Source organism: Habropoda laboriosa, unplaced genomic scaffold, assembly GCF_001263275.1.
Source record: "Habropoda laboriosa isolate 0110345459 unplaced genomic scaffold, ASM126327v1 scaffold143, whole genome shotgun sequence".
Classification (NCBI taxonomy): Eukaryota; Metazoa; Arthropoda; class Insecta; order Hymenoptera; family Apidae; genus Habropoda; species Habropoda laboriosa.
This window is the reverse complement of record NW_017100404.1, coordinates 740,665-752,908: the sequence shown is the minus strand read 5'-3', so window position 1 is coordinate 752,908 and position 12,244 is coordinate 740,665.

Sequence of the window (12,244 nt, the reverse complement as noted above, 5' to 3'; positions counted from 1 at the left end):
TAGCGAGATTTAATTAACGCCGCTCGCCAGATGCATTTTTTTTCTTTCCCTTCGCGAAAGATGGCTCGTTCGTGAAATTACTCGTTACAACTTTGATTCTCTGGTTTCGGAAATTTCACGATACTGCTGGGAGTTAAGTTAAACGATAAACGTGTGTCTTCTTTGATTATTTTTCTTGTGTTCGGTAGGATTGTAAGGTGTTGGGGATTGTTGGGAAAAATAAATTTAATTTTTTTATTTGATTTTGTAATGATCGAGTATTGCTTGCATAGTAGGCGGTCATTATGCTTGTTTGTTGCTTCGACGAATATTTTATATCGATATAACAATATAATGGTAAATTTGATTTCTGGCAAAGGTTTATTTTTTTCAGTTTGTTCCCTGTGTGTATATAGCTAAGATTTATAGCAAATATTCTATTTATTGTTTAGAGCAACGAAAATTTATGCTCGTATTCAGCTTTTTCGTATAAATAAGGCTTTGTTAATTCGAGGACAGTGGATACAGGGGTGCTTAATCCCGTGCTGTAAAGAAAATTTTGCGAATGGCTAATAGAATGGCTAAATAGAAATTGAAATGGCTAAATAATTTTGCAAAAATTCTAATTTCAAATTTTTTACATTCTTCGTTATAATACGAAGATATTAAATTAATTTGTAATATTCAATATAAAACCAAATATCTTTGAAAAATCTTCAATCATTTTTCAATCACTTTTCCATTTTTAAAATCATACAATTTTTGTGGTATTTAACATCCAGCAAATTCCTCCCACTCTATATATTTGATCTCTTTAACAAATTGCCATTCACAGTAGAACCCTAACGCACACTCTATAGAGTATTTGACAAAGGCTCGGCAATTTTTCTAGTTCCCTTATAGAAGACGACACAAAACATCCGGAAAGTTGTCCGACTTAACAAACAAACGGAATTTGTAACAGCATTGAGGCGGAAAGAGCACAGACAGGGATGTCTCACCGAGGGGAAAATCCCTAGAGGTTCGCGGGAACTTCCCTCTGAACAAGGGTCACTGCCAAAAACCAGGCGAAACGCCTACTTCCTTTAACAGGAACAGAATTATTGGGTAAACATGTGAATCACCATCGTGATTCATCATTGGCAAGGGAATTGTATGTGGTTAAACTGTGAGATTAATATCTTAATACGCTTGGAAAATTTGGTAACTTCAATATTTTATGCTTTAATTATTTTTGAAACATTTTATTATTATAATTTATAAATATTAACGAAATATTTTTAAGTGATAAATATTTATGTGTGAATCTGACAAGTGTTAAGAAGAGTAATTGGTTCGTTTTAGATTCTTAATTAGTTAGTAGTATATGTGACATCTTATTAGATAACACTGATTTTGATCAGTTCAATGAATTTCATTTGTAAATCATAGTTTATGCCAATTCAAAGAATAGATATTCGTTTGCAAATTATTAATTTATTAATATTTTATGGCAAGGTGTAGTGACACTTTCAATGTCACTGAACTGTCATGATTAACTTACTGGAATTTAAAATTGCTAACACTTTCAGTAACAAATTGCTTGAGAATATTATTTCTATTATTGAAAATAGATACATTTACAAATATTGTCTTATTCAAAGTAATATAAAATACAATACCACAGCTGCTCTACTCTTTAAAACTCATCCTAAAAATGCAAATATACTTATCTCCAAAATTACAAATTCTCCCAAATTATAAATACATTTTCTCTGATCCCTGAAAATCGCCTCAAAATTTCCATCCCCTTTTCCTTCAACATTACAGATCCTTTATAACCCCATAAAATTTTCGACAGATCACAAAATTCTGTTCAAAGCACAGGGTTCAGCACCTCCGTATCCCGTGTCTCCGAATCGACGACCCCGGCTAAGTTTCGTCGTTAACTACCGACCGCAATTAATATCCGTCATGAATGCGTCTTAAACCGAAACTCTGGCCAAAAGGAATCTTCACGCTTCGAAGTAAGTGGCCGGCCTTTGGGGTGAACGCAGAAGGAAACAAGCAACGTCTTCTTGCCCTTACCCCATTTCACCCCACTTCCACCCTGTCGAAGTTTACTATTTGCATAACTAAACTGTTCCAGCAGCCGTGGCTGCTGTTGGTGCTGTTTAATACGGATGCAGGCACTTTCTCGGCTCTGCCACAAAGTCACTAGATCCATGTACGTGCATACGGATACAGGTTCACGTGAGATGATGTAAAATCCCAGCAGTTTAGGCACATCCCTACCACTTTACCTGCGTCACCGTTCCCCTTCTCTTCGCCACGTTGCAACAGTAAATTGCGTAAACTGCGCTGCAACCACTTAGTTTTGGCAATACGTGTATTAACCCTTCGCACTTGCAAGTGATTTTGTTATAGGAAAGGATGCAAATGGATCTTCTTTGAAATCGCAAGTATTAAATTACTTATCTTCGAACCATAATTCTCACTCTCAGGCCGTGCAATCACTATTACGTTAATACAGCACTCCACCACAGGATCTCTGCTCAAGTAGGCCTCGTCTACTGCTCCCGTTTGTCTGATCACTTCACACAGAGCAACTTCGTGAGTAGACCTGCACTAAACCCTCGAATTAGACAAGAGACTCACATAGTACATCACCTAAAACAGAGTCTCAGTTTGCTGCACACAGATTGTAAATAAATTGCCAACAATACTCGTGACGTTGACATGACACGGTACAGTGTTTCACCAAGAAACTGGTTCTTCCATTACTCGTCACACTAAATGTTAATTTTACCAAGCTCGAACGACGGGTATTGACAGGTGTCCCTCTTTTTCTCCTTTGTTTGGGAGAAATTGGGATTCCCAAGCTCTGGGCGAACCACTGAGTTTTGTCTTCTTCTCAGTTTTAAGAAACGAACGACGCGGGCAATGAAAGAGATAGCGGGGATCGACAGGCACAAAGCAGGCCCTATTTCGCGAAGTTTCGACGAAGCACGAGGACCTTCGGCGCGTTGACCGTTATAGGAAAAATTCAAGGAGGGAGTTTTTCGGGAAAGAACGAGGAAAACGCGTGGCGGCCGAGAATTGGTGTGGAGTAAAGTGGAATGAAAGAGAAAACCAGCGTGATCTTAGAGTAAATAGTGACAACAGTTACAGTTTCCTAGTCATCTAGCCTCTAGTATATTATTGTTAATAAGCATTCATTGTTAAAATACGCTTCCATAACCTCAATCACGAAACACACCCATCTCCACATTAATATTCGATTCTCCCTCCTGAAATTGTTACTTCTTACACGTTACTTCAAAGGTTAGAAGTCACTATCTAAAAATTGCTTCATGTACACAGAAATTCTGTATGGAAAATGTCTGTCGTAGGAGAAATTTTGTACGGAATAGGTCCACCGTTTCGTAGCAGAAATTCCACGCAAAAATCAATGTACTGGATAAGGGATGGTTTCATAATAACGTTGTAAGTAAATAATAAAATTCCCATGGGGTTGGCTCCATTGCCATTATTCCCAACGCGAACGTTCGGCTATCGCGGCGCGCAACCTCGCTGAGCGATTAAGGGGACACATTGAGTTAAAACACACCCTCTTTTTCCACCCCTGCGCGATCGATCCGGGAGAAAATAAATTCGTCGCCTGAGTTTTCACAGGCTACGATTCTATTGGCTTATTTAACGCTATACGCAACTATCGGCAGTGGAGATGCAGCAGCAGCACCTTTTGTTTCGTATCTCCAGTTCGTTATAGCAGCACAGAATAGACCAGCTTTCACGGTATTCGACGTCGTCAAGGAAGACAATGTTAGATATTGCCCTACGAACCAAGCAACAACGCTCGAAGAGCATGCCTTTACACATCCTGCTTCCTTAGACATCTTGTAATGTTAATCAGCAGGGTGAACAAACGATGAAAGGGAAGGTAATGAACGTTTCCAGCTGGTCGCTTTTAACAAGCTGATAAAGGGTGAGAATGGGGTGTCTATGAAGGTGAGTCAACAATTATAGCCGGAATAAGACGTTGTGTGTGCATCATTAGATGTCACTCACTTTCTCTCTGTGTTTTCCATTCGAGGTTTCAACTGGATATCTTACTCCTGTCGTTAGTTTTCCGAATATTGAGATAGCTATCTCTGTTATTGGTGTGTACCAAGGAAGAACAGAATTTTTGGAGCATCTACTCTGTAGTATTGATTTTTCTTCTGTTTGGGCCACTCAAGATTTTCTATCGATGAATAATTTAAGGAACTGGTGCACAATTGGTTTCTCTCTTAATTAAAAATCACTGACAATAAGAATAAGTGCGTTGGAAGCGGCGATTCTGTAGTGTTTTCTTTGAAAATATAAGTGTCTTTCTAAGACGATTAAAATCAAATTATATTTTTCTAACAGAAATTTGTTTCAATCTCTGATAAAAGTTTCTTTTTTAAATTACATCCTTCCCTAATTCAGTAAAATTATTTCTATTAAAATCGCAATAAACGATTTAAAGAAATGTGTTATTTCATAGATTAATATAGAACATTAGGAATATTCTTATCACTTGTCACCAAAAATTTCGTCAATTAATCAACACTTAGATTTAACTATTTAACCACTGCACTCATGCTTTTCTCTAAATTACACACATTTAAACAGAAGCAGCGTAACCGAAGAAAAAAAATACTCCGAGATAGACGAATAAACGTCGAAAGTTTTTCCAAAGTACTCTTCGTTCCATGAAAAATATTGAACTACAGTATTTCACAAAATTCCCAATTTTCCTCTATGTGACTTTTCTCCCCGCGATCAAACACGGGACATCATTATTTTCAGAAATAAATGCGACAAGGGGTAAATTTACAAAGCGCAGGTATTCCCGTGCATTCGCACGAAACTTGGTAATTGCACACGTTACAATTATTGCACGATATCAATTAACAGAATTTAACGACGATCGCGTTCCACGAGTGTTTCACATCGCGGATAAGTGAAATACAATAAAGATGGAGGAGACGTATCGCCTGTCCTTGGAGAATTAAATCGCTCGGACACCGAAACAGAGGGAAACAGGGTGGCAGACGTAGGTAGAGAAACGCTTGCGAAAATGAATGGTAATTGGAGCATTTTAAAACTCATCACCATCATTTCCTGCAGCTCGTCCGTTGTGGCCGCAGCTTGTTCGTTTTATCCGGGCCGCTCGCACTAATGAACGACTCGGTTCCCGGTTAAATTCGTTTTAAATACCTGATAGCCATGGCTTTTGTCCGGCTCGCGTTCAAAACAACAATGTTAACACACGCCAGCTGACATGTGACGACGCAAAAAGGTCAGGTGGTTTCGGAACGATCGCGTTTTTCCCCCGATTGTACGCGTATTTTTGCTCTCCTACCCCCTTTTTTCGCCCAGATGTTGTTCCGATACCGTCCAATTAACATTTACCCCGGTGAAATAATTCGCGTTCTCGTGAACAAGGTAACGTCGAGGTTGCAGCATTTTTCATTGAAAAGAATGTGTTTGTGTGTTTTTTGTTTTTCTCTCGAGGAGTCTTTGTTGCCTTTTAGACATAGTTTTAGTAAGAAATGGAAAATATTCGTGATTCGTGCTTTTTTTGGGCGTATTTATTTCTGCGAGGACAGCTTTTAAGGATTGAACTCGATTCTTGGCTAAATGAACGTTTGTCATTTATTATCCACTCCTATTTGCTTTCTATTTACGATTCGCGAATGCTTCAACAGGAAGCGCACTATGATCTCCGAGAACTTTACGAGGTTGTAAACTTCTCTTGTGCTGGATTCGCGACGATAGTCGCAAAAATTTCATAGACGCAGACTTAATTGAAAAAGAAAGGGTTGGATTTATGTGGTCGTTCTTAGAAATTGGAAAGTTTCATTAGTAGTGATCGAACAGATTTGCTTTTCGTTTCTCAACGAAAAAATACAATATCCTCCATTTTGTAACACTTTTTAAAAATTAGAGGTAAAAGCTGGAAGTTGCGTTTACCTCCTCTGAAAAATTTGAATCTGTTCATTTAGTAATTACCTCCAAAGAAATTCCCAAACTTTAACTATTTTTAGACATCTCAGAGTGATATACTCCCTTAAATGAAAATTAAATATTTAAAAATTTTATCCTGCGTACTCTTTCTAGGAGATTCCAGGATCTTAACGTCTGTTTCACATTCAGTAAGTATCCCAATAGTTACGAACGTGAGAGTGGATCCAATATCTCTCCGGACAATGATCCTCGAATTCGATCAGAGTAAACCTTTCCAACGGTTCTTCCGCTGCAGATCTCCGGCTTCTCCGTACGCGGACGATAAACAACACCGGGGGTGGTTCGATGCCGGCCCGCTGATTTTAATTCAAATTTCGAACATAAATCTGTAGGGGCGTTTACAGCCACGGAATCATAAAACTCCGCGGGACGAGCTACGTCATAAATTTAATATGAAACTTCCATAAAGTATAAACATAAACGGAAACGCAACCAGGATTGCGAGGACAGCGGTTGCTAGAGGGTGCATGGATGGTGGCAATCGTCGGAGGACGAGCGTGGAGTGGAAGTTTCAAAAGGGTGGAAAGAGCCGGCCTTTCGACCGAGGCGACGAGTGACAACAACAGGCCAACAGAATGCCAGCTGTAGCTGGCGGTGGAGCGGAGAGGAGGTGGAATTCGCGGAGGCTGGAGGAGGCGACGGTGAAAAGTTGCTTTGAAAATTGAAATTCGAGCAACGCAATATTTAATATCGCGTCACGCAAGTGCCATTCTCTCCTAGCGCCGTTCAGCTTCCATTCGAGCTCCTTAACGCTGAAAAAAATCGATGATAAGGCACTCGGGTCGAGTGAGCTTGTGATTACCGACGAATTTTTTGGTCCGCCTGATCGAACCGTGGAGAACTCGACTGCTTCTCGACACAAACTAAATTCTACGAGAGGTAGAAATTAATTGAAGCTATTTAATAATACAATTGTGGTGGTACTTCCTATGCTTCGTCACAAGAGAGACGGACCAATTCTCGACTAGTCTTCGCTAAAGGCTCCCTATACAGTAGTGCTGGTCAGTGATTGCCCGTACGGGCAATTATTAGCGGGCAACAAGCCTGTGTACAGCTGGTAAGTTGGCAGACGAATGGAATGCAGGTTTCGTCAGTTATAGCTGACACACTCATACAGTCAAATCACACTCATTTTTATTATTAGCCGAAACGGTCACATCTACTAATCCACCGCGTGACGGTGAGCACCAAAGGAGGAGTTAGGGGCTTACTCCCCTTAGCTCTGCGCCATCCCGACTGACAACTTACCAGCTCTGCACAGAGTATGTATGCATATAGTAATCGCCCTTAAGAAGGATCTATCCTCTTACCACAAGCATCTTTCCCCCTTTCCTCTTTAATGTACTTATGTGACATCACTGGTCTGCGACTTTGCCCTCAGCTCTGCCCGCGGGCATCGGCGGGCGCCCTTGCCCGCCTGAAGGCCTGCTGAATAGCACTGGTAGACAGGGTGTCCTACTTAAATATCTCCTTCAATTGTGACGATACGAAAAATATTTTGTACACATTTGAATGGTATCAAACAACAAATACCAAATTTTGTGCCAAGATCATTTTTTCGGGGTTTCCAAGGCCACCACTATTTTTCTTTTGCACATAAGTGGATATTTTTTTTCTTGAATATTGCAGCTGATATTGAAATTCGTTCAGAAACGCCGATATTAATTTCTTAATGACTTAATTTCTTAATGACTAAATTTAGTCAAACAAAGATAGGCAACCCAAGTAGTTGCTAGATTTATTTCAATTTTCAACATCGTATTAGGAAGAAACAAACGGGTTCCTCGTTAATTCGCCGTTTGTATCCGATTAACGACCGTTTATGTCTGCGTACATTCTCGGGCGCGTGCAAATCAAATTTCACGCGGGTGGCGCGATTGTTTAGAAGCGACCGACTGAGCCGGTAAAGCGCGTCGAAGCCTCGATTGTTCGAAGTAATGCGGGGGATACGTGGTTCGGGTAATGAAATTGTTTTTCACGTGAAAAAACAATCGATGTTTCGTAATGCAGTGTTCAAGATTAAAATAAAGGTGAGAAAAATTACTTAACGTCGAATACGCAGATTTTTTTCCGCAGCGAAATGGAATAGTAATTGCTAGTAGAAGTAGTATGCAGGTAATGAAGGTGATAAATATTAATTTTGGGAAGAACGATGCTACATCATTTACGTTTATTTGTGCGCTTGATTGCGACGTAAATTATTACCTAATTTTCTTGTACTCTTATTGCGCCAGAATTTTTACCGCTTCATGTACACACAGCTATGAATAATAAATCTGAATCATAAATCTAAGCGTGAAATTTTGCTCTAATAGTAACAGTAGCTACGTTTTACAACTCATCTTGTAATTAATGGATCCTCCGTTAATTCTTTCTCTTCCCCTTCACGTTCGTGGTAATCTCAATTTTAGAGTTTTATGTAATTTAATATAACTATTAAACTTTGTGTACTATAGTGTACTTGTATGATTTTTACAGAAGAAATACAGCTTGCTTTTCAGATGAAAAAATTTCAGTGTGTCCTAATCTTGTTATGAAGTATTCAAGATTAAAATCCGTATATTGTGAAATAAATATATATGTAATTTTTTTTTATAATAAATGCAATAGTAAGTTACAATGCAACTAATTGTATTATAGAAATATATCGCAGACACGGTGAAAAATAGAAATGCGGAACATAATTATTGCGTACTCGAGTTATTGAGTATTTAAATAACTGAATACATGGATAATTAAATGTTCGTATAATTGAGCACTTGATTAATTAAATACTTGAACAGTCGAGTATTTCTGTAATTCAATCGGATGGTTAACACGTTAAATGGCGTGCTACAGACAGGTATGCTATTAAGTTTGTCAAAGATGTCCAATTTGTGATATCGAAATAACAATTGAAAACGGTAAAATATCGATATGTAGGAGCTTAGATATTCCAATTTTCAATACTATAAACCCAAACAGACAATTTTTTAAGCATTTGATTCTAACAGCGAAAATATTTGATAAAAAGACGAGAAAATTGCAAGGGAGCAATGTGTTAAGTATTCGCATAATTGAATATTAGAAGAATTCAAGGAGGACATATAGGAACCCAGATATTTCAATTTTTAGTATTATAAAATTAGATAATTTTGTGAACATTTGATTCTAATAGCGAAAATTTGTTAGGAAGAGTAATGGAATTAATAAATGTTTATTCACATAATTGAAAATTCGAAGAATCCGACGTTCAGATATTCAAGTAACTCGAATAACAGAAGCGTACACATACTCCATCGCATTTTGATATCCGAAAATCACCGAATCTAATTAACACACACACACACACCTGGTGGCAAAATTTCCTCGCAGACGTTCAAAAACTGTTTCCCATTAAGACAGAAAAATCGCCGTTGTTGTTTCGAATGTAACGAAACGCAGTTCTTACCGTTATCCCGTGTTCAAAGGGTTTAACGAGTTTCTAAGATTATCTTCTTGCTGTCGGGGCTGGTGCACGTGTGTCAATTCATTTCTCGGTTCTCGTTATAGCTTCGCCCTTTCTATGGGAGCCAGTCTCTTTTAAAGTGATTGTACCGCCGCGTAATTGCAAGTTCCTTCCACGGGAACAGCTTCTCTCCCGCGGATATATCATCTCCGTTAACGAGTCTGTCCGTTGTAAGCGCGTTTGTATCGAAGTCGCGTTGAAAAATCGACGATAATCCTTGGTGAAAAAGTGCCTGCAATTTTTTGACGTACACGCGTGCAAGTCGCATGCCGTTCGTTTTTTTTTTTTCCTTTTTTCTCGCCCCCCTCCTTTTTTCAACCCGGCGCTTTTGTTCACCAGTGGGGACCGCGGTGTGTGTGTGTGTGTGCCGGTTCGATGAGAAGTGGGTCATCGGATTGCAGTGCATTCAACTCCGGCCATCAAAAAATTGGCGAAAACACGACAAAAAGTGAATTAAATGTAACAAACTGCGTTAACCGCCACTGACGTTTACGGCACACTGTTGGATAATTTGTTACGTTCGAGCGAAAGGAAATTTTTTGAACGAATTATCGCTGTAGACGAATGTAGGTACAGTCGATGGAAGAGATACAGCGAGGTGAATTAACATGTTGACTGACACGTTGGTCATCGGTGACCGGAGTGCCTCAAACGTTTAGAATAATTAAAGTGAAATGAATATCGTCGACTAAAAATTTTGAACATCATAGTTAGCTAGACATTACTATGAATTTTAAAGAATAACGATAAAGTATAGTAAGCTTGATATAATATTATACTTAGAGTAATGAAAATTTTCTTGTGGATGTGTTAAAACGCTGAGTAGTGATACAGATTGATGCAGCAATGCCTAAGGTCAATTTGATTAGGACTGAATCAAAGCTTAGATATTCTTTATGCAACCCTAATTGAGATTTCGAGCCCTTGTCTTCTTAAGTTTCTATGGACTTGCTTGACGATATGCTGGAACGTGTGTATTCTGACGCCTGAACGAACTCACGACCTCGCTATTATTTCTTCCACCGACTATACCTACGAGAATAGAAAATTTCATAGAGAAGATAAAATTCGTTAAAGCTTCGAAATTTTATTCTTGTCTTCCACTTTTAGTAGAAAATGAATGTTTGATATATAAACCTGTGCAAGGAATGTTCATTCCAGCGCAAATGAAAAATAATAACTAAATCTGCATTATCAAAAAATGAGTTAGTTAATTGAAAGAAATTTGTAATCTAATTTGTGCTGTGACATTTGCTTATTGTTCATTCTAAACAGATTGCAAATACTTTACTCGATAAAAGGAAGAAAGAATAATTCATTGAACGTTCAATTGTAACGTTGAACAAAGTTGAATTAATTTTAGTGAATCAATTCAGGTTTATGAAGTAGATTAATGTTGAAGATAGAATAAATTAAAGAATATTCCAAATGCAATGTAAAATATTATTCAACTTTAATTCTGAATATTTAATATTAATTTATTTCATAGACCTAGATAAATTCCACTAAAATCACTGTCAAGAGCATAAAGTTATGTATATCCTAACTTTCTCCTATGTACATCTAATATTATTGGAACGAAGTTAGACAGTTCGCAATGCGTACGAACAAAGTCTAAATTTCATCGAAAGTCGCTAACTTCTGTGTATTATCCACCACGGTAAGAAAATTTCTCACCTGACGTCTCACAGGAAAAGTATGAATTTCACAAGCTTTTTCTATCGTTTAGTCAGCTTGCTAAACAACTCGGTTAAAGAACGTTCTCCGCGAAAGTTCGACTCGTTTTCACGCGGTGAATCTAAGCGTTGAAACAAAAAGAAGTTAGGGGAAGTAACCGAAGATCGGCATTAAGAACGAGAAAGTTTGCTAGTCAATGAGCACGGTAGCGCATCTTTACGCGTGTTCCAAAATGTCGGTCTGCTTAATGCGACGTGAAAGCGGCCGTAGAAACCGGAAGTCGCGAGTTAATTCCCTCGCATATCTACCTCGTTTTCTCCGATTTTCTCTCCCCTTCGCCCATTCTCCATCGTTCACCATTCTCTTTTTTTCTCTCTACTTTTTCTTCCTTCTCTCGTTTGGCGCTTCCGCTTTTCGTTTTTCCTCTTTTTCCCCCCGTTTTTTAATCCACAGCGAGAGATTATTCCGAGTCGATGAACGCGCGTAGGGATAATCGGATTTATCGACCGAGACAATGAAGAATACACCTGAAAATAGCGGTGTCCACTTTCCATTCGGCTCGCTCGGCCGTACTTGATTTGGTTTACGCTTATGCCAGGCCTCCTCGTGGCCCGAATTTTTGCCTTCGACTCCGGCACAATGTGGCCGCGCGCCAAAGAATCCGGTTAATGCGGTTTCCCCCGCGTTCAGCCTGGTTAGGTGAAATAACTTGGTCATTGAAAGCGTCCCGTACTTTTACGGGGAACTTTGTTGTTACGAAAGTTCGCGATTATTGAGTTTTAGCGAAATTGATGGAATCGCGAAGTGGCATCTCTTTCATCTTTGAGGAATAGTAAATGATTTACATTTTGATATAATTTGGTTGCATTATTGATAGACCTATAAAAAATTACAATTCACTATTGTAAAATATATGAGTATGAACGGAGATGGTATCTATAGTATGCTGAACTTTTAATAGATGTTTAATTCAGATTTAAAGGGTTGAAGAATTATTTACAACGAAAGTAAGTTTCACAAAGGAGTCTATAAAATTATTATAAAAATTTATATTTATATTTAATA